We start from the raw sequence: 25921 nt of genomic DNA on the forward strand, positions 1-25921 counted from the left end.
ATTAAATATTTTTTTTTCTTTTAATTGTTTTGTTAGTATTTTGTTATTTACTTTAATAACCTTCAAATATTAAAAATGATTTGAAACTAATATATGGTGTGGGAGTCTTTATGTCTTTTCACGCTCATTTTAACTAACAAAGTGGGTTCTCTTAATAATAATACATGCATATATATATATATATATTGTTAAAAAGAAAATTAAAAAAAAAAACTTGAAGGAGAGATGATCCCATCCTTCATGAAGCTACTCTGCTATTTCTAGTGTCTCACTGCAACTAACGATGACAGTCATGTGTGTTACTAAAGAGTGTGACACTTGTAATCCTTTACAACTCTCCTTTATAACGTGCATTTTATAACATGTCACACAGACCATGAGACCGACTCAAAGAGTGTTGCTCAATGCCTTGTCATCCCGTAAGTTTTCTTATTATATAAATAAACTCAATAAGCACAAATTAAGGTAAATTAAGATAAATTAATTTCAAAATGCGATGAAGTAGTGTTAGCTTAGTGGTTAGAGTGTTAGAGCGCCCACTACTTAGGATACAGGTCTTGGATTCGAGCCACCATGTGGGTAGGAGTGAAATCTTTTGATCCTATTTGGAAAAAAAAAAAATTCAAAATCTTTAAAAAGAAAATCCCGAACTTCTTGCATGCAAAACTTTCTCCTTTCCTTCCATAAAAAGCAACCTATTACCATTTCCAGATTGGTCTCAATAACAACTTGCAAGCTCCAAATCTCCACCGCTCCATTCTAAACCCATCAAACCCCAACCCTACACGTGTCAAACATCCCAGATCTACTCGGTCCCACATCAACCTCGTTCCAAGTCAACCAAAAATGTGACCTCTCGTCTTCTCCAAATCTCTGATTTGTCTTCCTCTATTTTAGGCTTTGGTAGAGTCCTCTGTTTTCAGTGCAAACAGAGATAGCCATGAAAATGAAACCAGAGAATGTGACTCTGGTGCTGGTCAATCTAGCCAGTATTATGCAGCGAGCTGATGAGTCCCTTTTGCCAGGAGTCTACAAAGAAGTAGGAGCCTCTTTTCACACAGATCCAACTGGGTTGGGCTCTCTGACTCTGTTCAGATCCATTGTCTAATCCTCCTGCTACCCACTTGCTGCTTATCTTGCTATGCGTCACAACCGAGCCCATGTCATTGCTCTTGGTGCTTTTCTTTGGGCTTCCGCCACTTATCTTGTTGGCTTCTTCTCTACTTTCCTTCAGGTCTCTATCTCTCTCTTTTGTCTCAGATTGGTTTTGTTATAGTGTGTATTGGGTACTTGTAATCATAGATCGAAGTCATTGGGTTGGTTGATTAGGCGAGTGTGGCTGTTTGTGTTTTATTGGGTGATTTTGATATTCTTGAACAGTTTAGTCTTGTGGTTGATAAGATAGATTAGTCAGTTTTGTCAATGTAGTGTTGATTTTCCCATATTGACAAGCAAAGTGGATTAGAGTACTAATCTTGAAGATGGGTCTAGCTTTGCTTGATCTAGGAAGAATGATGATGGATCATGGATACTAAAGGAAATGTTATAGTTTTTTTAGGTGAATTAGTTGCTTCTTTTTTTTTTTTTTTAATTAAAAAGAATAGTTGAAGTTGGCATAAATTTAGTTTCCATTTCGCCTATTTTCATTTCATTTTTCATATTGAAGATCTCGCTGGAGTGACATAGTGAAATTGTCCTAAAGAATCAAGCGTATCAATAGCCAATTCAAACCTAGCAAATTTTCTGTTTTTTTCCTTCTTAGCATAATGTACTTGGGCTCCTTCATTACTGAAAAAAGCTCATGCTGTATATTTGGGATACCAGTTACATGAAGCACATATTTTGTGTTTGAGTTAAAAATATTTAAGTATGAGTTATGATGATGCCCCTTTTGGGAATGTTTGCATTGGTTAACACAAAGCTTGTAGCTCTTGAGCGGAGGTCATAAACCTTAAACTAGTTAGAAGTAAAGAAGCCCTAAAGAACGGATTCAAATTTGCTAACCACTACTCCTTAGATGGTGATACCACCACCCAATAAGAAACTACCATGTCTGATAAATCATACTCATAACTAACCATGGTTAACTTAATTATCAGAAAAAAAATAATAATAATAAAATTCTTGTTTAATACTTTAATTATTCACTAAATCAACTAATAAAGAAGATAGTAATTAAATAAAAGATATTAATTCTCTCATCTTCTTCATCGACACTAGCCCAGCAAAGCTGCAAAACCTACCATGATTTGTTTCAACTTCAGAACCCAGCAAAATCCTACATACCTAGAAAACTCAAATGGACATAAACTCTTCTTTGGCTTTTGTCTGCCACATAAACTAATAGAAAGCGATGCGAAAACGAAGGAGAGCAGTGATGGGTTTGTGAGTGCATATTAGATCTTCCCTCCCAATTCTCAGAAACACACCAACAAACCCAGATCTCGTCCAGCACTTTCCATCTTCCTCCCAACACACTAGTCCAGCACGAGGCAACTCACCAAATAATCCCAGCAAACTCAATTGTAGACCATCCTACCATCGATTTTCTTCTAACTTATTTTTACTTTTGGGCTTAATTTTCCATGAAGTTCAAAGCAATTTGAGAAATTGAAGCTCTATGAATTGTGGGCAACCAATTTCAGTTTGGGTTTTCGAGGTGAAAATTTTATTTTTTTATTTTTTTTATATGAAAAGACTAACAGGTGAAAATTTTGTTGGAAAAGGTTGGGTATTATAGTATTAAGACTTGTTATGTCACTTGGAGAAATTGATAATGAAAAAGTTTGCAGAACTCAAATCAAATTCCAAACCTGGGTTTTCTGGTCTGAAAGAGAGAGTATTTCGTATTTCTCTCTCTTTGTTAACATCAATTCAAAGTTGTGGTGCTATTTTTGCTATTGCATGGGTTTGAAGGGGAAGGTTTGAACTTTGAAGGGAAAGAGAGAGAGTATTGTTTCTTTTTTATTTCTCTCTCTTCATTAACCATTAATATTATTAAAGGAGAATTTTACAAATGGTCACTCAACTATGACTTATTCGACACTTTGTTCACTCAACTTTCAAATATATCACTTTAGTCACTCAGTTATTACTCTGTCAATCACTTTAGTCACCAAAGAGGCATTTTGTCTCACTTTAATCACTTCTCTCATTCATTCCAATTCAGATTTATTAATTTTTCACAATTGGTTGGTCGAAAATATCCTTGATATTGTGGCAAATAATTTTTTTTTCAATGAAAAAAATTAATGAAGTGACTAAAGTGATCAACATAGTTAAAGAACTTAAAGTTGAGTGACCAAAGTGATATATTTAAAAAGTGAGTGACCCTTTCAAAAAAAAAAGTGAGTGACCAAAGTATCGAACAGGTAAAAATTGAGTGATCATTTATGATATTCTCCCTATTATTAATTTATTAACAGTAATTCTAAAAACTTAACCATAGTTAGATTATGCGACACGTGGAAATGTTTATGGAGTGGTGGTATCACCACCTAACCAAAGGTGGTGAGCAAATTTGGTTCCCTAAAGAATTGTATAAATTTTAAGGTGCAACTGAAAAATGCAGATCTTTTCAAAAAAAAAAAAAAAAACTAAAAAATGCAGATGAAAAATTCTTCATGTACACAGACACACAGTACATGACATTGGTTGTTTCGTATTTTAAACTCTACCATTCTGACATAAGAACCTGTTTCATTTACTTGATTCCAGATTATAATTCAACATTTCGTTGTCTGATTTGGTTATTAGGTAGCTATTTCAAGAGGTTTAAATGGTGTTGGACTTGCCATAGTCATTCCTGCCATGCAGTCACTTGTTGCTGACTCAACAGATGATAATAACCATGGTACAACATTTGGATGGTTACAACTAACATGAAATCTAGGCTCCATAATAGGTGGTCTTTTTTTTGTACTAATAGCCTCCACTTCAGTAATGGGTATAGATGGTTGGAGAATTGAATTCCATTTAGTTGGGCACATAAGTGTCATAGTCGGTATATTGGTTCGCCTCTTTGCTAATGATCCACACTATGTACAGAACAATGATAGAGCTAAAGATGAAATGCCACATACTTTTTCAGAAGAAGTGAAGGACCTGATTAAAGAATCCAAGTCGGTTATCAAAATCCCAACTTTTCAAATACTCATTGCTCAGGGTGTCTTTGGATCATTCCCCTGGTCAGGTTTGTCATTTGCTCCTTTGTGGTTGGAGCTTATTGGCTTCTCCCACAAAGAAACGACAGTTCTTTGGACCATATTTATAATTGGCGCCTCACTTGGAAGTCTCTTTGGAGGAAAAATGGGGGATGTCCTTGCAAAACCGTTTCCCAATGCTAGGAGGATAGTTCTTTCACAGATAAGTGCAGGATCAACCATTCCTTTTGCAACTCTTTTGCTGTTGGGGTTGCCTGATGACCCATCCACCGGCTTCATGCATGGGCTGGTATTGTTCATCATGGGATAGTTCACTTCCTGGAATGCTCCGGCAACTAACAAGTATGCATCCTTGTCCCATAGTCTCCTTTTTCTGTCTTATAGTGTTTAACAAGTACTTTTTTCTTCTTCTTCTTCTTCCTCCTATTTTGTTGTGTGGTGGGGAAGAAAGAAAGAGTGAAATCTGTCATTGAGTGGTATAACCGCACAATTCTGCACATGACGTATGCATTCAAATTTAGTAGATATACTCATCCACCTTAGGCAATTTTATCTGCAAGCATCAGTTATTGTCGATGTAAATTTCCATTTAGGTATAAGGTACTAACACAAGTCTCAGTGCGACTGAATTGAAGGAACATTTAATGAGAGTTTGATACTTGGCATAGTGGCCAAATGATTTTTCACTTGTTTGCACAATATTAAGTAAAGTCTAGAATAAGTTTCTTCTAGTCTTTGCTCAAACGAACTTTTGAAGAGGTTTGTTTTAACTATGTTTGGGATGTCTCTAAAGAAAGTTTCGTACTTGTTACACTGATCAATTGTTTCAGATTTTCTATGTTGGACTAAATTATTAGCAGTCTGGAATAGCAATGTTCTAGTAATACTAATATTAACACTTGCAGAGGACTGTAATTAGGTTGGAAAGGTCCTTCATGTGGAAATTTAACCTGCAACTTTTGTGAGCTTTACAAGTTGTGTCAACATTATAATTTCAGATCTTCTCAAGTCATTGTGTTATTCAAAAGTTTGTCGTCCTGATAGTTTGATTAGTTCATTGCAAGTCCCCGAAGAAAAAGAAAGAATATTAAAGACAGAAAGCAGGAACATTAATTTAAAACTTACTTGGTGCTTTCTTGATGCTCGATTTTCTTGTTCTTCTTTTCCTTGTAGTCTTCTGGTTTTCTTCCCAAAACCGTGCGTAGAGATGGTGGCGCGCATAGGGTGATCCTAGGGTACGGTTCTAGGGTTTCACGACAAGAGGAGAGAAGAAAAGAGTTTTTGGCTTCTGATCTAAGGTTAGGGCTCGTGCTGATAACGTGTTTTAGAGTAAGAGATTTGAGAGAAGATTGTAGAGAGAAATTGTTGTAACTTTCATTGATAATAGGAGCCTATATTTATAGAGGATACAAGTACATAATCTTTGAGTACAAGGAATCCTATTCTAATTAGAACTAGAAATCTAGAACATTTTCTCATATTACAACAATAGAAAGTAATCCTAATTTGGTAAGACACACATAAATCGAATATTCTTCAACAGATTTGATCTGTTATAGTGTTTGTTACATGTGTCACACAATGAAAATTCTATAGTAGATTTTTGAAGTTGAAGAAAATGCAGAAGTCGGTCATACCAAATATGATGTGATCAAGACTTGAGTTAGGGAGGTACTCATAGACAAGAAGCCTTTCATTTCCTTCCAAGCAGAAACCGAGAAGTCTAACTAAATTTTTGTGTTGAAGCCTAGCCACTAGTAAGACATCATTTTTGAATTCTAAATCTCCTTGTCCAGAATCCATAGAGAGCCTTTTCACTGCTATCTCTTCTCCATTGGGAAGCTTACCCTGAGAAAGTTTTTGTACAAAATAGGAGTTACATTCAAGGAAAATATAGGATAGTTAACTTATAGTTAAGTTGGCACATAATAATCCGTGTATGACAACTAATAGTATGACTATCTACGATATTATAGGTTTCATCTCTTTAGAATTCTTCTGTAATACGAAAGAAATTATATAGAACCCTAAGGCTCTACCTGTGCGTTGCCATCAAAACCGCCGCACCGGGACGGTAACCAAATTTCAGTGATGTTACAGGGTAACATCTTGCTATGGAATTGCAGAGGCATAGATAATGCTGAAACTCAGAGTGCCTTGGTTGATATTGTGCTCGCTAAGAAACCTACGTTGATTTTTCTATCAGAGACCCTCGCACAGAAGACTACAATTGATTCAATCACACGTCGTCTGGGCTTCAAGGACTACTTCTGTGTCCCACATGAGGAGAACTCGCAGGGCCTAGCCATTCTATGGACAGATGAGACTCACGTAGATGTGCGAAGTCATTCCCCAAATCACATAGATGTTGAGGTTGGACACCCGGGATCTCATCTATGGCGTTTTACTGGCATCTATGGAGTAGCTACACGGGGTGGACGGGATCGAACTTGGCAGTTGATTGAAACCCTAGCAGCGCAGGCCTGCCTGCTGCCCTGGTTGATGGCAGGAGATTTCAATGAGGTATTAGTGCGAAATGACAAATCAGGGGGGCCTCCTAGGGCTCTTGCATCGATGACCAAATTTAGAAGAACAATGACCCGGTGTGGTTTGAGCGATATGGGGTTCGTGGGAAGTCGTTTTACATGGTCAAATAGATACACAAAGGAGCGCCTAGATAGGGGGTTTCAATGTGTCCACTGGCGGCAATGCTTCCCCTACAGTAGGGTGATCACCCTAAGTCCCTCAGAGTCAGATCATTGTCCATTGCTAATTGAGGCTCACACTGAACCACAAGTTCAAAGAAATTTTAATCGACCTTTCCGGTTTGAAGAAGAGTGGTTTGGCAAGGAAGATTGTTTAAACATTATAAAGCAAGGTTGGGCCATGCCTACGACGAGTAATGGTCTACAACAAATTGGAAGCAAGACAAGTGAGCTAGGGCTTAAACTGAGTGCATGGCATCGAACTGAGTTCAACAGGCAACAAAATGAGATGAGAGTGATCCAGGAAAAGCTAAAGGACTTCATGAGGCAGCTGTTGCCTCTAAAAATCTCCTCGGCCAAGATAGCCAAGAGATCAAGGAACAAATGTCCTTCTTGGTGAGTAGATTGCTGCGGGGCGTGCCAGCACACGGCCAGAAGGCCAAGTGTGCAATTGTAGATGTAGTAGATGAAGTGCGTGTGCTCTGACTTATCAAGCAATTGTTGGCCGAGGAAGGAACTGATTCTCGGCCGATGGTTCGCTGCCTTTGGATCAAGGACTTGATGGCTGAAGGTCGGGTGAATTGGGTGTGGTTGTGAGAGTGTGAGTGAATACAAATTGTCTGGTCACAAGGCTTAAGTCAATTGGATCCAAGTAATAACAAGTAACAGTAAAAGTGAACTCGTAACGAATGAAATCTTCAAGATTGATAGCTACTATGCGACTACGAACAGTAAATAACATGATCAAACAAATAAAGCATAAAGACAATAAGGAGCAAATAAAATATAATAACAACGAAACTAAAATCTGGAACGGCTGAAAATTATTAACTATTGTTTGAAAGAAAACAAAGAGAACAATTCAAAATCGATACTAGGCTACAAGGAAAGTAAAGCAACTGAAATTGTAACTAGCAGAGCAAACTAACTAATAGACAAACGGAAATTCTACCTAAGCAAAAGGTAAAACGAAAGAGAAAAGCTTGATGGCTTGAGTTTCTGGAGTTGTGTGTATTGTCTTCTGTCGATGCTTCTATTTATATTGGCTGCTCTGTGACTTGAACTGATCTCTTGGCTCTTTGAAGTAGAGTGGAATTCGGCCTCCTCTTGGCCCAGTGACTCTATCTTGCTTTGGCTCCATCACTTATCATCGGCTGACTTGACGCTGGATTCTATCCTGATCGGCTTTGATGCTTGTTATCAACGACTGTAATTAATCTTGAAGTAGACTATCTTGGATTGAACTCTCTTCATCGGCTAACGAACTTCAATTTGATTGAACTACTAACTTGATCAGATTTCGTCTCTATCACTTATCGGCCTTCTCTGTTAACCAGCTATTATCATCCCAGTTGCTGAGACCAATTTGGAAATCGATTCATATGATTTGAACAAATGGCCGATGGGCTTTTAGACAATAAGTCTCTTTTTAAATTGACGACTACGGGCCGGCCGATAACCAATGGCCTAACTTTCGAAACTTCCCATTGGCCTTAGTTTGTATGTGACTTGTCTTGGACCAAAATGAATTGTCCAATTATTCATTGGCCAACATTTCTGGCTATCGGCCCAACTACTTGTTGAGCGGCCTATTGTAATTAGAAGTCATTCAATAACCATGCACATTAGCTATGTCCGAGTGGACATGCAAATGTGGGTTGAGAAATTTGAGTCAACTTGGCCCCCTAGTCGACTTCTGAAAACTCATGAGTTTATGTCCCTTACTACCTCCATGATTGTCTTGGTCGAACGAGATTTCCGGAAATCGACTAAATTGGCGAACCAAATTTAATGAGTAAGTAAGTAAATATTGCCGAAATCCAAGTTGAGAAGTCGGCAACTATATTCACGCTCGAGTACAGAAGTAATTGGACAACTTGATCAAATGACATTCGAGTAGACAAGTGAGTTGTTCAAGAGTAAGCCGAAACCAAGTTAAGTAGTACAACACGGAAATATAGCTTTTGGTGGCCAACAATTCGATAGATACAAGGAAGCCAATGACTATTAATTTTCAAATCGGCCAACAGAAGAGCGAGTAGGCAAATCAGCTAACAATTAGCTTACTAGAGTTTAGCTGATTGATAGAATTGGAGTTGGCCTACAAGTGAGAGTGGCTCTTGGAAGCCAACGAGTGAAAAATGCTAAGTATCAGCCAACAAACAAAACATATCACAGCCACAGGAAAGCCAATTTGTAACTCATGTTGGCCAACACATGAAAAAACCTTAAGTTGGCCATTAAATGAGTGGCTAGTGGGAGCCAACACATGAAAAATCTCAAGGAAGCCAACAAAGCTATTTTTTTATGGATAAGCCAACTCATGAAAAGGTTGAAGTTGGCCAAAAATTTTCAAGTTGACCAAAGTAAGGAGGAGTAAGCCAACAAGGGAGTTCAAATTTTTAAGTTGGCCAAATGCATGAGGAAATTCGAGTCAGCCAACTCAAAATGAAAGGGAGCCAACCCAAAATGAAAGTTGGCAGCCAACTCAAAATGAAAGTTACAGCCAACACAAAAGAAAGTGACAGCCAACTTAAAATGAAAGTTGGTCAGCCAATTATCTATTTCCTTTTTTTGTACGGGTTGGCTGTACACCCATTTTGCTACGGGTCGACCCATTTCATTTTCTTTCAATGCTTTCTTTAATCATTTTATCTCCTCCTCTTCTCTGTTCCTCACAACCACATATTCTTCTTCTTCTTCATTTTGACAGAAACACAAAGCTGTGTTACGGGCGGCCTCACAGATCCCATCTTCAAATCTGTCAAATCTTCACCAAATGAATTGGGTATGGAAGGAGTAGGTGACGAAATCGGCTATCATCATCACACGAAAGGTACGATCTGGAATTTTTCACTTGACATTGAAAACCAGAAAACCCAGATTTGCCAAATCTGATGAATATCTCCTCTGCAGATTTCGAATTTGGCTTTGTGTAATCACCTCTCCCATGATTCCAGAGCTGAAATCATAGCTGGGTATCTCTTGATTTCGAGCAAATCCCGTTTTATTAGAACTGTTTGGAGGCTGGGTAACCCTTAATTTCTCATTGTGCGCGGCTCAACAAACTGCAGGTATGATATTTGTATTTCGTTGCTTCGCAAGTGCATGACTGAAAATTGGTAGGATGCGGCGAATCATGAAGTCATAATTCTCAAAGTTAATTATGTAATTTTGGCTTTCTGCACTTGAGCTTCTAATTTCCCAGAAAATCTACAGTACATCCCATGAACTAAATAAATGAATTCATGATTGCAATTAAGCTCTCGTTGATCCTTACCAGCTTGTTATGCTCATAAGTATCTCGGTTCAATATTCAGTGATAGGTACTGCAACGATATGATGTCCAATATGTAATTACATGAAGTGCGCTTTCTGTCAAGCTCTCAGACTTTGTTTAATGCCACTCTGCAAACAACTGCAGCTTTGAAGTTAATTATGAACTTGCACGCTTTGCTCTTTGCTCATGTTCCTAGATTCTACCATTAATCAAAGATAACTTTGACTTAGCCTTCAAAGACCCATAGTCAAAGAATTTAGTCAAATATAACTTCATAGTTATCTTGAATAGATGGGGTTATGTTTAATGACGTTTTTGTTTCTTCTGGTAGTGAAATCTTGGACTAGCTTTTCCCAAACTTGCTTTAATGCAATTAGTCAAACATAATTTTTTTTTTTCTTGGCATTGTATTCCCATGTGCAATTGCGTGCAGATCTCAACTTTGGCAAATCATGACCATGTGTATTTTCTTCATTCAAGTCGGCATCACCTTATGGTTTTTGTGCCGTTCATATTGCTTAAGAAACTTGGGGTTTCTTAAACATCTTCATCATCGCGCTTTCCTCCTCAGTTAGGCCATAAGTGGCCAATGCTGAATACATCCTATGATATTTCTTCATCATCCCCAGATCTTGATTTGAGAACGGCGGATCCTGTCCTCTCAATACTCTTATGGTGGGGATTTTCCCATTTGGCGTCTTATCCCTAGCCGCCTTCTGTATTTCTTTCTGTTGTTCAATATCCTTAGCTTTGGCATCGGCCTTCGCTTGCTCTTCAGCTGCGAAGTCTTTCTTTTCTAAATAATCATCTAATTCTCTTACGAGCTAGACCTTTTCTGGCGTTATGCCATAGGTTTCCTCAGCCGAGTGACTTCTATGAAAACATCTAAGGAAATGAAAGTCGGCTTCTAAAACTGGAATTTGAGCGACGATATCCTTCTTTTGGATTCCTTTGCGATGTGCTTGATACAAGGCTTTCAAACCAGGAGTAATGAATCGGCTATGGAAACCCTGCCGAATCAGAGCATGATCTGCATCAGAATTTGCTATTATTGTATTGAGAATATAATCTTGGCTCCTCGGAAGCCCATAGACTGCAAGGGCTGAATGTTTCTGATGGAATTTTCTCATTGTGTCTAATTCAGCCAACTTAAATGGAGGGTTGAGATGTTTGAAGATCTTAACCCCTCCTTCAGTAAACCGCAAATGAGGTAGCTTTGGGAAGCTAAGAACATTCTCAAACTGGTCACCGATGGTCTCAAGTTCCATAGTTTCTCTTGAATCCTTATGAAAGTCCTCTCTTATTATGGGAGCTTCTCTGTTATCGGCTTCAGTTGAGCGTTTGATTTCCTGCCCGTCAGACCCTTGCTGCCTTGCGGCCGCCACTTCCCTTTGCATGCGTCTCTTTTGATTTTTTGTCAAAGGGGAAAATGGTTGATCTCTGGCCGCTCGGCCATACCACCTATTGTCATGAGTTACTGGTGGCCGATATGTCCGATAAGGTCTACGACCTCTATTTCTAGCAAAGTAATCTTGGTCATAAAATCGATCATCTTGGTCAAAACCTGATCGTCGTCGGCAATTGAAACCGTCAGCAAAATTTCCCTCTAGATCATCATCCTCAAAAGTCAACCTCCTCCTCACCGAAAGTCGTCCGCTTTCGGCGTTTTCAGATTCCTTTATCCTCTTAAAAACACTTTGGGAAGTTTGTTGTCCCTGATAAAATCCCTTGGGACTGTGAGGGCCAAAAAGCTTAAGTACTTCATCCTCGGCCGAATTGGCCTCGGGAGTCTCCAATTCATTGCCAGCATGTTTCTTTCCTGTGTCTCTTTTCTTACTTTCTTCACAATTAGTAGGAGCTTTTAACTCTGGCTTTACCTGTTGATCAGTAGCTAACTCTTGGTTCTTGATTTGCAGAAGATTACTGAGGGTTACCTCACAGTTGCAACGGCTGCACAGAATCACAGCACTGGCCAGCGGTGCTTTTGAAGTAGATGACGATGAGGCCTTCAAAGCCGGTGGCATTGTCATATCATATGCATCCTCATCCTGACTGTCATAAACTGGCTCCCTCCTCTGGTCACGAAACATATACCTCCTACGGGCCCTAGGATCAGACAAGTTCATATTAGGCCAGTTCCTCCTGTGACCTCTTGGGAAGTTGACGTACACCATGTTGACTGGAAAAGGGTCGGTATCGACAAGCTGAGCTGGTTTGCTCGTCTCTGGAAACTTCAGTTTTCCTTTTTCGATGAGATCCTGCAAAGCATCACTGTAAACCACACAATTGTTAGTAGAATGTTTCCATGAATTGTGAAATTTACAATAAGACTTATTTCTAAATTTATCGGCCTTAGGTATAACATGGCCGTTTGGCAATTTAATTACTTTCTCAGCAAGAAGTTGATCAAAAATTATGTCAGCCTTTGTGCTATCAAAAGTGTAAGTGCGGGTAGGTGTCAATCTTAAAGGTGTGCCATCTTTGGTATGGTAGGTTATCGGCTGAGGTTTATCTTTGATTGGGTTTGTTGGCTTTGCAAGGGCTTTACAAACCATTGGCTTGTTTATAAACAATTCGGCAGCATTGATATCGGCCGAATCTTCTTCCTCGACCTTCAAACCTTCGAAATTGGCCTCCATCGCATGAACAGTAGGATTCTTATAATAAGTTCCCTTTGAGGCTGATCTAGCTTGAGTCTCCTCTCTGATGATTGCCTCATATCTAGCCACGCTAGTGGTTAATTCAAAGATATCCCTAATATCAACTCCTTCATACTTCTTGCGCAACTCGTAATTTAGACCTTGTTGAGCTATCCGGACAAACTCTAGCTCTCCCAAATTAACTCTGCACTTGTTTCTTGCGGCTTTAAATCTGTCTAAGAAATCTTGGGCTGATTCATGTGCTTCCTGATACATCTTTGCCAAATCGGCAATTGTGACTTCCGGTTTAGCTCGATAGAATTGCTCATGGAAAGCTCTTTCCATGTCGGCCCAGTTTTGAATAGAATTAGGTGCCAAGTTAACGAACCACGCATGTGCAGGGCCGGTCAATGAGTTTTCAAACCACTTTAGCTTCAAGTCGTCATCTCTAGAGTGTTCGGCACACCGTGCTGTGAACCGAGAAATATGTGCTATAGTTGATTGGTAATCATCTCCACTGAAGAGAGGAAAGTCAGGAAATTTGAATCCCCTCGGATAATCTCTGTTTTCCCCCCTTTCCGGATATGGTTTGGTGTATCTCGGCCTGGCCGTTCTCCTAGGAGCCGGCCCTACAGTTTCTTCACAGATTCTCCTAATTTCTTCGACTGTCAACCCATTCCTAGGTGGATTTTGTCCTCCTAAACTGTTGTTGTTATTTATCGGCTGTTGCACATAATTATTGGCCATTCCAAATTGGGGTTGAGCTTGGAATGGCTGTCCACCAATAGGAAACTGAGCCTGTGGCTGTGGAACATAAGCATGAGCTTGCTGCCATGAAGGCTGAAGTGCTTGGTTGAGTTGGCCTTGTTGATTTTGTATCAACAAGGTTTGCAAAGTGTTTTGACCATTCACCATAGCCGCCATTGTTTGGTTCAGCTGCTCAAGAGACATTTGCAATCCTCCGATTGATCGGTTAGTATTCTCTCCCAAAACAATAGCTAACTGATCTACCAACGTTCTATTGTTGATTTCTCCTCGGCAGCGAGTTCATTGGCCTGCAATTGAAAAACCTCATTCAATGTTTTATACATATACTCGGCTGACACGTCGGTCGGTTCTAAATAATCAGCTTCCACAGTATCTCTAACTCTACCATCTAGTGCGGCATATATGATAGCACCGGGAGTGGTTGCACTATTCGAGGCATTCTGAAAAGCATTAAGTGGTGAGCCTCTAGACGAACTTTCAGTAGATTGCCTGGCCAAGGCTACTTCAGCGGCCGCTCGTCTCATGTCTTCTTGCCTTGCAGCAGCGTCGGCTGCCGCTGCTTGTGTAGCCTCCTGTCTTGCGGCTAGTTCGGCTGCTGCAGTCTTTGCTGCTTCTTGAGCTCTACGTTCATCGGCTGATTGCTCTGCCGATGAAGAATCTGAAGTCCCATTCCCACTTGACTCAAGTGACATTCTGATTGGAGTAAGATCGAGCTTCGGCCGTGATGGACAAAAAGTTGAATTATGTCCAGACTCTCCACACCGAAGACACTTCTTTCCCCTGTTTACACTGTACGAGTTGTCTTGTTTTTGTTGACTAACCTCCTTCCCTAGCATTCAACCTTACTAAGCAATTAGTAATCTCGTAGTCCCACTGGGCGTGCCAAAAGATGTTGCCTCTAAAAATCACCTCGGCCAAGATAGCCGAGAGATCAAAGAACAAATGTCCTTCTTGGTGAGTAGTGCGGGGCGTGCCAGCACACGGCCAGAAGGCCAAGTGTGCAATTGTAGATGTAGTAGATGAAGTGCGCGTGCTTTGACTTATCAAGCAATTGTTGGCCGAGGAACGAACTGATTCTCGGCCGATGGTTCGCTGCCTTTGGATCAAGGACTTGATGGCTGAAGGTCGGGTGAATTGGGTGTGGTTGTGAGAGTGAATACAAATTGTCTGGTCACAAGGCTTAAGTCAATTGGATCCAAGTAATAACAAGTAACAGTAAAAGTGAACTCGTAACGAATGAAATCTTCAAGATTGATAGCTACTATGCGACTACGAACAGTAAATAACATGATCAAACAAATAAAGCATAAAGACAATAAGGAGCAAATAAAATATAATAACAACGAAACTAAAATCTGGAACGGCTGAAAATTATTAACTATTGTTTGAAAGAAAACAAAGAGAACAATTCAAAATCGATACTAGGCTACAAGGAAAGTAAAGCAACTGAAATTGTAACTAGCAGAGCAAACTAACTAATAGACAAACAGAAATTCTACCTAAGCAAAAGGTAAAACGAAAGAGAAAAGCTTGATGGCTTGAGTTTCTGGAGTTGTGTGTATTGTCTTCTGTCGATGCTTCTATTTATATTGGCTGCTCTGTGACTTGAACTGATCTCTTGGCTCTTTGAAGTAGAGTGGAATTCGGCCTCCTCTTGGCCCAGTGACTCTATCTTGCTTTGGCTCCATCACTTATCATCGGCTGACTTGACGCTGGATTCTATCCTGATCGGCTTTGATGCTTGTCATCAACGGCTGTAATTAATCTTGAAGTAGACTATCTTGGATTGAACTCTCTTCATCGGCTAACGTTCAATTTGATTGAACTACTAACTTGATCAGATTTCGTCTCTATCACTTATCGGCCTTCTCTGTCAACCGGCTATTATCATCCCAGTTGCTGAGTTCAAGTTGGAAATCGATTCATATGATTTGAACAAATGGCCGATGGGCTTTTAGACAATAAGTCTCTTTTTAAATTGACGACTACGGGCCGACCGATAACCAATGGCCTAACTTTCGAAACTTCCCATTGGCCTTAGTTTGTATGTGACTTGTCTTGGACCAAAATGAATTGTCCAATTATTCATTGGCCAACATTTCTGGCTATCGGCCCAACTACTTGTTGAGCGGCCTATTGTAATTAGAAGTCATTCAATAACCATGCACATTAGCTATGTCCAAGTGGACATGCAAATGTGGGTACAAACAGCAGCCTCACTCAATTCAGGGGTACGAAGAGCAATGAAGGTTGCACGTTCAATATAGCCAGTTACTGTCCAATCAGGAGAAATACTGGAAGTAAAGGTCCCGGGCGTTATGGTTAAAAGAGGGTGATAGGAACACTGCCTATTTTCACCGGAAAGCAAGTAATCGAAGGAGTAGGAATATGATACAGGGTTTGCTTGATGAGAACAATGTTTGGCAGGTGGAGCCGCAGGAAATTAAATGACTTTTATCGTCGTACTTTCAAGGAATTTTTTCAGCTGAACAGGTCAATTTGGAGGCACTTGAAACTGTGATAGCTGCTGTGCCCTGCAAGGTTTCAGATGAAATGAATAATGCTTTGTTATTAGCTTCATACACTAATGAGGAGATCAAAACAGCCCCATTCCAGATGCACCCGTTGAAGAGCCCTGGACCGGATGGTATGTCACCTTTTTTCTACCAGAAATATTGGGATATTGTTAACCATGATTTATGTTTGGCAGTGAGACACTGTAAGACCCCAGAAATTTGTTATTAATTTCTAAATATTTCCTGGGATTAATAAAGTGTTCGTGTGTACGAGTTCGTGGTTTGAGGGTGGAGCGGAAGTGTTTCGGACGAATTTTTATTCGGAAAGTATGACTTTAGGGGGGACGCAAAGATTGACTTTTTATACGTTGGTTTTCTCTGAAAACTTCCTTCACGAAAGTCATAGAGCGTGTCGATACGAGTTCGTGGACATGTGGAATGCGGAAATCGGAGTTCGTATGAGAAAGTTATGAGCAATTGAAATATGGGGAAATTTCTATAAATAGGAGAAAATTCCGGATTTTTCATTAAATCCCAAAAGTTCCCTTTTTCTCATGTTCCTCCCCAGATTTCTCTCCGTTCTCTCACCTCAGACCCGACGGGTTGCGCTCGACCCTACCCGGCTGGAAACCAGCCTTCCCGGCGGCTGACGACCGAGGACCCGGCCCTGACCGACGCGCCTTCCCTTCCGCCGCCGACCCCCGGTGTCCGTTGCACTTGCCGCAGTCCCCAGATGGAGATTGAAGCTCCCAGACGCGAGATCGGGACCCGATCGGTTTTGCGTGCTCCGGCGTATTTCTTCACGGTTTTGGGATCTTCCCTTCCTCCTGGTCATCCCCATGTGGGCCTTGCATCACGATTTTGAGTGTGGAGTGAAAGATCAAGGTTTGAAGCTTTCGACGGTCCACAACGAATCTGGAATCTGATTAGAGGGCCGAGATTAATTCAACTACCAAGCTTGATTTAGGACGATCTAGACCGATTCTCACTTAGCTCCAGGTATGAAGGTTGCTCAGCTCTTCAATATGAAAAAGTTTTTTGTTGGTCACTTTGCCATCGGAGGTGGTTACCGGCGTTGACCGCCCACTACTGACGGCGCATGGCGGCGCGTCAGACCATATTTTTGGGTACTGTTTTTAGTTTATGTATCTACGCATCGATACAGTCATTTTGATTTATTATAAGGTCATTTTGTAGAAAGTTGATGCATGCTAGGGTTTTCGATTCGATCGATGTTCAATCTGTGAGGATTTGGCTATCCGATCGACTTGTAGTTTTGATATAATGATCGTAGGACTGTCCCGATGACTTTGTGTGGTCACGGGTGAAGATCCGACCGCTAGATCTTTGTATAAGTGCGTTTTATGAATTGTGCGCTAAGTTAAATATCGTATTTCGTTAGGTGATTGATGGTTTGAGTTGGCGGACAATTGTGAATCGTGTTTTGAGCTGTTAAGAAGACGCAGTGGGAATTTTGAGGTGAGTAAATCTCACGTGGTTCATTTACGAACCGAGTTATTTAATTGTCGGAATTGATTGGTAATTGTAAATCGTTTTCGAAAATAAAGATTTGTTTGAAATAATATGAACTCGATCGACTACGGTTCATAGGGCTACGGCTCATAGGTAAAAAAATGAATTTAAGTATAAAATGAATTTCTTGGTTTTAATACGTATAAACTATAGTTGGTATTAGTGGTCATTCCTGCGTGAATGACTACGTATATATATATTTACGTGGAATATATATATTGGATGGTGTGACATTGGTGAAGTAATGATTGAGAGTTGATTGAATTGTTATTTCGAGCATTTCTCTTACAAGCATACAATTATCATGATGTGTTGATTTTTGTGTAAAAGTGTGTTTTGCTTGAGGAAAGGATTTGAGTCAAGTGGACTTTCAAATGTTCGGTCTAAGGACCTTTTATCACATTGGTGATCGAGATAAGGGTATCGGATGCTATAACCCTAGGTGGTGACGGGATTGAGGCGAGTATGTCGGATGCCATAACCCAAGGCGGGTGACGGGCTACGATTGAGGCGAGTGTATCGGATGCCATAACCCTAGGCGGGTGACGGGCTACGATTGAGGCGAGTGTATCAGATGCCATAACCCTAGGCGGTGACGGGCTACGATTGAGGTAACGATGTCGAGTTTTGAAACGAGTTATTTTGTGAGATTGTGTATTCGGAGTTGAAGGGTGAATTCTTGGTTTTAGCGTGAGTTGTTTGATTGATTTATTTATTTTCCTTTTTAATTTCTATTGTCGATTTCCAGGTGATCTCCTGAACTAAATTTCTACGCAGGGATTACTAATTTTTACCAAGTGTGATTGTATGTTTGGTTGTGTTTTGTGGAGTTAAATATTGTTGGTTTAATTTATCTCACGAGCTGAGAAATTATAAGCATGCGTGACGTGAGTCATTTTAATTGAGATTACTCAAACGAGCTTCAAAAGCTTACCGAGTTGTTGTTTGCAATCCCGGTTCACTATTCCATGGTGTAGCGGTTATTCCTGCAGGTCAGGACCACCAGGGTTGAGATCGAGGCAAGGAGTGCAGCAGTGTTAGGTTCATAACCTATTTTTGTTAGCGTACTGCTGTTTTTGGTATGCTCCTAGAGAGCGTGTACATTTGTATATCAGTTCTCTCGAGTTTTGTACACACTTGTTGATGTGATATTCGACTTAAGTGATCGAGTCTTTATTGACGTTTGTTGTTGCTCAGGTTTATTTGAAAAAGTTTCTAAGTATTTTGGGCATTTGGTTAAGTCTTCGCGTTTCGGATTTGAATTTCTTTATTCTAAATTCGGGGCGTGACAGTCACTTGCTTACTTATGGTGAAATGTGGTCGGAATCGAATTATACGTATCTCTGCTTGATACCGAAAATAAAAGGTCCCAAGGAGGATGTCCACTTTCGACCTATTGCCCTTTGTAATGTCATTTGCAGAATTGGCTCGAAAGTGTTGGCAAATAGACTGAAAACTTGGCTTCCTGAAATCGTGTCCCCATTACAAAGTGCATATGTTCTGGGCAGGTTAATCTCAGACAACACATTAGTGGCAAATGAGGCAGCACACTTCATGCATAAATTACGGAATCAAGAGGCGGGTTTCTTCTCTCTCAAGCTAGATATTTCCAAGGCGTATGATAGACTTGAATGGTCGTTTATTCGTGCCATCCTAACAAAATTGGGGTTTGCATCTCAGTGGATACAAGTTATCATGCAATGCATATCCTCTGTGACCTATTCTATTCTACTCCAGGGCGAGCCTTCTGCTATAATTAGTCCCACACGAGGCATCAGACAGGGTGATCCATTATCACCTTATCTATTCATTCTTTGTAGTGAGGGATTGTCAGCCTTAATTTCACAGGCTGTACAACAGAATACTATTCAAGGACTCACTATGTGTCCTCAAGCCCCTACCTTGCATCATCTTTTCTTTGCAGATGACAGTATTCTCTTTGGTTCTGCCAGTGATGCAGAATGTATGCAGTACAGATTGATTCTTGATACTTATGAGAAGGTCTCTGGACAAAAAGTGAATTTCCAGAAGAGCAGTGTTGTCTTCAGTAATAATGTTCAGGAGGATAAGCAACATCAACTGGCAACTATATTGGGGGTGAAATGTGTCAAGGAACATGACAAGTATCTGGGATTACCTATGAGGGTGGGAAGATCTAAATCGGCCATTGTTGCATACATCAAAGAAAGATTAACCAAAAACTTGATCAACTGGAAGGCAAAGATCCTAAGTTCGGCAGGAAAAGAAATTCTCATCAAAGCAGTGGCTCAGACCATGCCATTGTATGCAATGAACTGCTATTTGCTACCAAAAACCTTGTGTGACGACATTCATCAGCTATGTGCCTCTTTCTTTTGGGGAGACACGGATGGCAAGAAAAAGATTCATTGGAGGAGTTGGGAAAAGTTTTGTCTCACCAAATTAGAAGGTGGAATGGGTTTTAAAAACATTTACGCTTATAACTTAGCAGTGCTTGGGAAACAAGGATGGAGGTTACTGTCCAATCCTCATTCGTTGATTGCACGATTGTACAAGGCCAAATATTTTCCCAATTGCTCCTTCTAGGAGGCTGAATTGGGTGACTCTCCATCATTCTCTTGGAGAAGCATCCTAAGTGGGAGATCGGTCCTCAAAGCTTGGGTACACTGGTGTATTGGAGATGGGACTCAAGTCAATATTTGGAATGATAGGTGGTTACCACATTGCCCGCAATATTTGATCCACAAACCTCATGATTGTGTCTTTGAGAATGTCTCGGACTTAATTGACTCACACACAAGGCAATGGATTCCAGCAGCGGTTCACACAATCTTCCCACCCGACATAGCTCAAAAGGTACTATGTATTCCACATAGTCGTCGAAATAGGTGTGACAAACTTTGCTGGAGGCCGGAGAAAAAAGGCTTTTATTCTGTTAAAACGGCTTACTGGATTGCCAGGACTAAGGTACTAGAGAATGTGCTTGTCTCTACCTCTTATGGGGATCCATTTCAGGAGCTGTGGAGAAAACTTTGGACGGCCAAAGTACCGAGGAAAGTCCAGATCTGTGTGTGGAGAGCATGCTCAAATTTGCTTCCTACAAGGGCTCAACTTACTACTAAGGGATATGAGGGGGATCTTCCCTGCCTATTGTGTTCTTATCCTTATGAGGACACGTCCCACATCTTTTGTAGGTGCCCTACTGCAGCTGCTGTACTCAAAGCACCTCCTTTTAACTTTGGCAGTAATCTCAGGCCTCAGATGGAGTTCAAGGATTGGATGCTCGATGCATTGCGGCTAAAGCAGGAATTGTTTGCGAAGCTCTTGATGCTTCTATGGGCCTTGTGGAAAATAGGAACAATGTGTTGTGGGGCAATACAAAGCAGCCAGCTGATGGGCTGGTCCTTAGCTTGTTAGCGTGGTTGGAGGACTTTAACAGGGCACAACAAGTGGATAAGTCTTCCCACTTAAAACCGAGAAAAGCCTGGAAACCGGCGGAAGCTGGAGTTTGGAAGCTCAATGTGGATGGGAGTTTCATTCCAAACACAACTCTAGGGGGTGTGGGAGGTGTCTTAAGAGATGATACAGGTCAGTTTCGAGCTGCCTTTACGAAGCCTATACCGGATGTGGCCTCTGCCAGACAGGTGGAGTTGAGAGCTATACAAGAAGGTTTAAACTTGGCAGCAACATTACAAATTAGCACTGTAGTGATCGAAACAGACAGCCTGGAGGTTCTCTCGAATATTACTGATGCAATCTACGTATGTGCATGAAGATGGCTTAATTGATGATATCCGTCAAGAACTCCATCAGAGGACTACTATCATGCTGCAGCACACACCAAGAGAATGTAATCGAGTCGCTCATCGTTTAGCTAACTCGGCCTATGAAGATTGTAATGCTTATGTTTGGTTAACCCAGCCTCCATACCTCATTTTGGAGCTACTTAAGAATGACTGTAAACCATTGGGGTAATCCTCTTTTAAATGAAATATTCTTTTCTTTGGTTAAAAAAAAAAAAAAAAAAAGTTGGCACATAATTGATATGAATGATCATTTAAATATGATGATGTATCCGTACCCTGTATACAGAACCAAAACCACCCTGTCCGAGTTTATTTGCTTCAGAAAAATCATCTGTAGCAACTCTGATGGTGCCAAAGTCAAATTGCAAGGATTTTGCACTTCTACTTTCATCTGCACCTTCGGTGCCTAAGGAGCAATACAACAAGTTTGATCAGTTTCCAAAAGAGTTGTAACATAATTAAATCCAAGTGCTTAGTACATGCAGTAATAGGCCTTCCTCAAATCAAGTAGCTAGAATAAAAATGTCAAGGAGTTCATTTTGTTTGACCAGTACCTGGAAGCTTACTTTGATCAAGTTTTTTCTCTGTCTTCCTCTCTCTTAAATAAATGCAGATGCATACAATTATACCAGAGACACAGTGACTGGCACAACCACGAGGATTACAGTCCGCGAATTATTACTCTTCTTCGATTCTGCAAAAATTAGAATTCTTATTCTTTTGTAGTTAAGCATCCTGCCAGTTATATACACAAATATATTACCATGACTATCAAATTAAATAATAACTTGTTACTGGTTATCATCCACTAAAGTTTCAGAACCGAAAAGTTATGCAGGTAGCCAGGTACTATATATTAAAATCACATAACATAGATGGATCTAGCCATTTAGCTTCATACTATGAAGCTAATCACCTTCTGCACCCAGTACTCGGTGACATAATTGTTTATTTTTTAGATGCCTTAAACATCACTCTAGCAAAAAAAGAACGAAAGACGAACAACAAATTTGGAAAGATCGTAAAACACACACACACACACACACACACACATAAATGCAGCATATATACTTATGTACCTTCCGAATTTATGGTATTGATTGATGGTAAAGGTGGATATATTGGTGGCGATGATGGAAGTGGTGCAACATTTGCAGGGTCGAGGAAGCTAGCAATCTCATACCTAATGTTACAACTTGGTTTAAGAATTCTGGCCCCATCCTTCCCGTAACTATAAGTTGTGATGCCTCCATAAGCACCAACCAAGCAATCAGTGCAATCTTGCTCGGACAAATCTGGCGTGCACTGCGTTTGTGCATATATTGTCTTGAAATCTGAAGTAGTTGTGCTATTTACTGTGAACTTACGAAGTGAACCACCTGCTGCAGCTTCACTACTCAATCTTTGGATTAGCTTCCATAGCTCTTCAAAGAACCCTTCCACTTCCAATGATGCTACGTTTCTTGGACTCACGAGATAGAAAGGAGGGGAATCCTCCATGAGGCCATAGAGGGATCAGTTTGAGTAGCGTAACATGCTAGTGTCATAAAAGACGAGAGCTTCTTTTTGGTTAGGACAAAGCTCTGTGAGCTTGTGGCTCGAGTCATTGAGGCAGCTACGACAAGCATCCTCCAGGAAATCTCCTCTACAAAGTCCGGTTGCATAAACTTGGTTGGATGAGTTTTTGGCATAGGAGGAATTGTAAAAGCCATAGCCATTGCCGTTGGTGGAGACAAATGTGGAGAGAAGGGTGTCTAGATTTGTTTGGTAGGTACTATTAGCGGTGTAGTTACCTTTTCCATTGGAACATGAATAGTCTGAAAACGATGGTTGAGGAAGGGATTGAGTGACCGCAAGTAACAGAATGTGAGAACAGAAGAATACAGTTGTTGAGGAAACCATTGTCATGGTGGGATTGTACTGTTAAAATGATGAAGGAGAACTATGAAGCTCTGAATATGAATCAAGGTCAAAGTCAAGACAAAATGGAAGAGAGCTCAGCAAATACTCACATGGACAATGCTAGACCACAAAATGAGCTCCACATGTCTAAACCGGAACCTGGATGAAAGAGTAGAATAATTAGTTACAACACGATTAGTATAGAAGGGTTAATCAAGCTTAGTGGTTATTCCTTAATCAAGCTTAGTGTAGTTAGTTGCAAAATTGTACAAACTCCATACCAGCTGTTTCTCTTCTTATTCTCTCTGTTTTTCTTCGTCTTCTACCTCTAGCTTAGGGTTTCGTTCACCATTGTTACTTCAATTTCAAGCTTTTTCACTATGACTATGAGTTTTAGCATGTGCAAGCCAGTTTGCCCGTGCTCTCTCTCTCTCTCTCTCTCTCTCTCTCTCTCTCTCTCTCTCTCTCTCTCTCTCTCTCTCTCTCTCTCTCTCTCTCTGTGTGTGTAACGTCCCGTATCTTAATTTACCCGTTTACTAGTCATCTGGACGGTAAACGACAACTACTGTCACTTTTTACTTTGTTTCGATACTTTTAGTGACCCTAAAAGTTGACTTTTTGTTTGGATCAAAATTTGAGAAAATGTTCTTCAAGAAAGTTGTAGAGGACGTTAAACCAAGCGCGTGCATATGTGGTACGTAAAATTCGGAGTTCGTATGCCAAAGTTATGAGTGGAATAAGGACGTTACTGTTCATGGTAAATTGGGTATATATATGGAAAGTTACCACTGTAGGTTTCCATTTCTGGAAACCCACAGTAAATTTTCTCTCTCCTCTCCCCCGATTTCTCTCTCCCTCGTTTCCGCCGGTTTCTTCTTTTTCCGTTCGATTCACCACCGTCCGGCCACCAACTGGTGTGCAACCGGCCAATATTGGAGCGCCTCTTCCTCCTCTACACACTAGGGATCGTGGGTTACGGCGATTTGGCCGGAAAACCCCAAATCGAAGCAAAAACCCTCACGGTAGCAGTTGGAGGTTTTCCGGCGATTCTTCCAATTCCGGCTATATCCGGCCACCAAACCAAGTCCATTAGGAGCGCCTTGGGCCCTTTGTCATTCCTCTCAAGTTTCACGCATCAATTTGCAGTGTAGAGGGAGAATCAATTAAAAACCCGAATCTAGGGTTTTGAATTTTCTGGAAAAATTTCACCGGCCGATTTCGAGCACTTCAAGGTAATATTGGAATTTGTTGTAGTTGAGATAAGTGTTGGGCTTGATGAGTAGTTGTTGCTGCCAAAATTTGGTGGCCATTGGAGGTGGTGGCCGGTGGCGCGTGAAACCCACGCGCCGCCACTGTTGGTGACGCGCGGAGGCGCGTAGGGCTGCCTTCCGATTCTGATTTTTAGCCCATAAAATCTTATAAATGTTGTAGAGTTTATTTATGAAGTTTGGATTGTTATCGGGGATGATTTAAGAAGTTGAGATTAAAGAGACAATTAGAAATTTGGTTTCAATTATCAGAAAATTATTTTCCGTCCTGTGATTATTCACGAACGATTATTGTTTGTACAGGACGAGAGGAGGCCCCATTTGAGGAGGATTCTGACCGACGGCAAGATAGAGTAGACTTTTATTTCTTAAAGAATGATGTATGTATTTAATTCTTGACCTAGTGCTTTATTTAATTATCATATTACTTTTCGAGCATATGATTGTTTTCGGATTTTGATTTCGATTTATCTCGTGGAATTACTTTCAATGATGATTTTCATGAAAATTCGGATATTGATTTTGTTATGCTCGGATTCAAAATTATGATCTATGTTGTTTTTCAATGAAGTATTTTCCATGATATTTTGCAAAATAAAATATTAGTTCATTATTGAACTTCCTGCTTATTCATCATTGACCCGAGAATATTTATTGATTTATTGATTTTCTTATTTAGAGATTTTTCCGAGTGCGGTTTGTTTGGACCCAAAATGAACATTTTGGCCTGACAAGGCATGTGTTGGAGAAATTGAGCCAATGTCAGTGGCTCAAGCTATATTTTGTCGACAAGCTCGAAATATATATTTAGAGGCTAAATAAAGCCTACTATGGAAGCATGGAAGCATGAAAAGGTAACTTTAGCACATTTTCCTACTTCGGCTAGGAGAAACCGAGCTAAACAGAAGGAGCGGCCGCCTGACCAAATAAACTCTAAATGAGCTGAAACTCTGCAGATCCATTCTAGACAGCCCAAGGATCATTTCTTATGAAGAGTCCCAGAGCTAGTTTTGAGTTGAAGGCCTTCAAACAATCCGTCCAATTCTCTGCAGAAGCAAAACTGGAAAACTGGACCTGTAAGAGGTCCAGCAGCATTTCCGGCCCAACCACATGGAAGAAAGCTCTGAAATTTGGTCAGCATGATCTAGATTCATAGTGGAACATTTTTTATGAAGACATCATGGCCAGAATCTGAATTTCTGATGGAGATATACATGAAGGAATAAAGGAGCCGAAAGTGCTTCCTTATCTCCCAAATTCATCATTCCTATTAGTGCTCCACCTCCATCTCCACCTCCCTTATCTCCCAAATTCATCATTCCTATTAGTGCTCCACCTACACCTCCACCTCCCTTATCTCCA

General features: G+C 40.4%; 1 long non-coding RNA gene and 2 pseudogenes across 2 annotated transcripts; 2 read left to right on the plus strand and 1 right to left on the minus strand.

Moving 5' to 3' along the window:
- Positions 1-897: 897 nt before the first annotated feature.
- On the plus strand, positions 898-4473 carry LOC133724322 (uncharacterized; annotated as a pseudogene).
- A 1280-nt stretch (positions 4474-5753) lies between these two features.
- On the minus strand, positions 5754-23297 carry LOC133724838 (cysteine-rich receptor-like protein kinase 10; annotated as a pseudogene).
- Positions 9484-18788, plus strand: LOC133724324 (uncharacterized). Of its 2 annotated transcripts, none has more exons than XR_009853610.1 (3): positions 9484-9704; positions 9785-9942; positions 18582-18788. It is a non-coding gene; the product is annotated as an uncharacterized LOC133724324 (long non-coding RNA). The 2 variants fall into 2 exon arrangements; XR_009853611.1 differs by lacking the exon at positions 18582-18788 and adding an exon at positions 17474-17533.
- Positions 23298-25921: the final 2624 nt, after the last annotated feature.

The sequence above is a fragment of the Rosa rugosa genome, chromosome 1 (assembly GCF_958449725.1).
Source record: "Rosa rugosa chromosome 1, drRosRugo1.1, whole genome shotgun sequence".
NCBI classification, from domain to species: Eukaryota; Viridiplantae; Streptophyta; class Magnoliopsida; order Rosales; family Rosaceae; genus Rosa; species Rosa rugosa.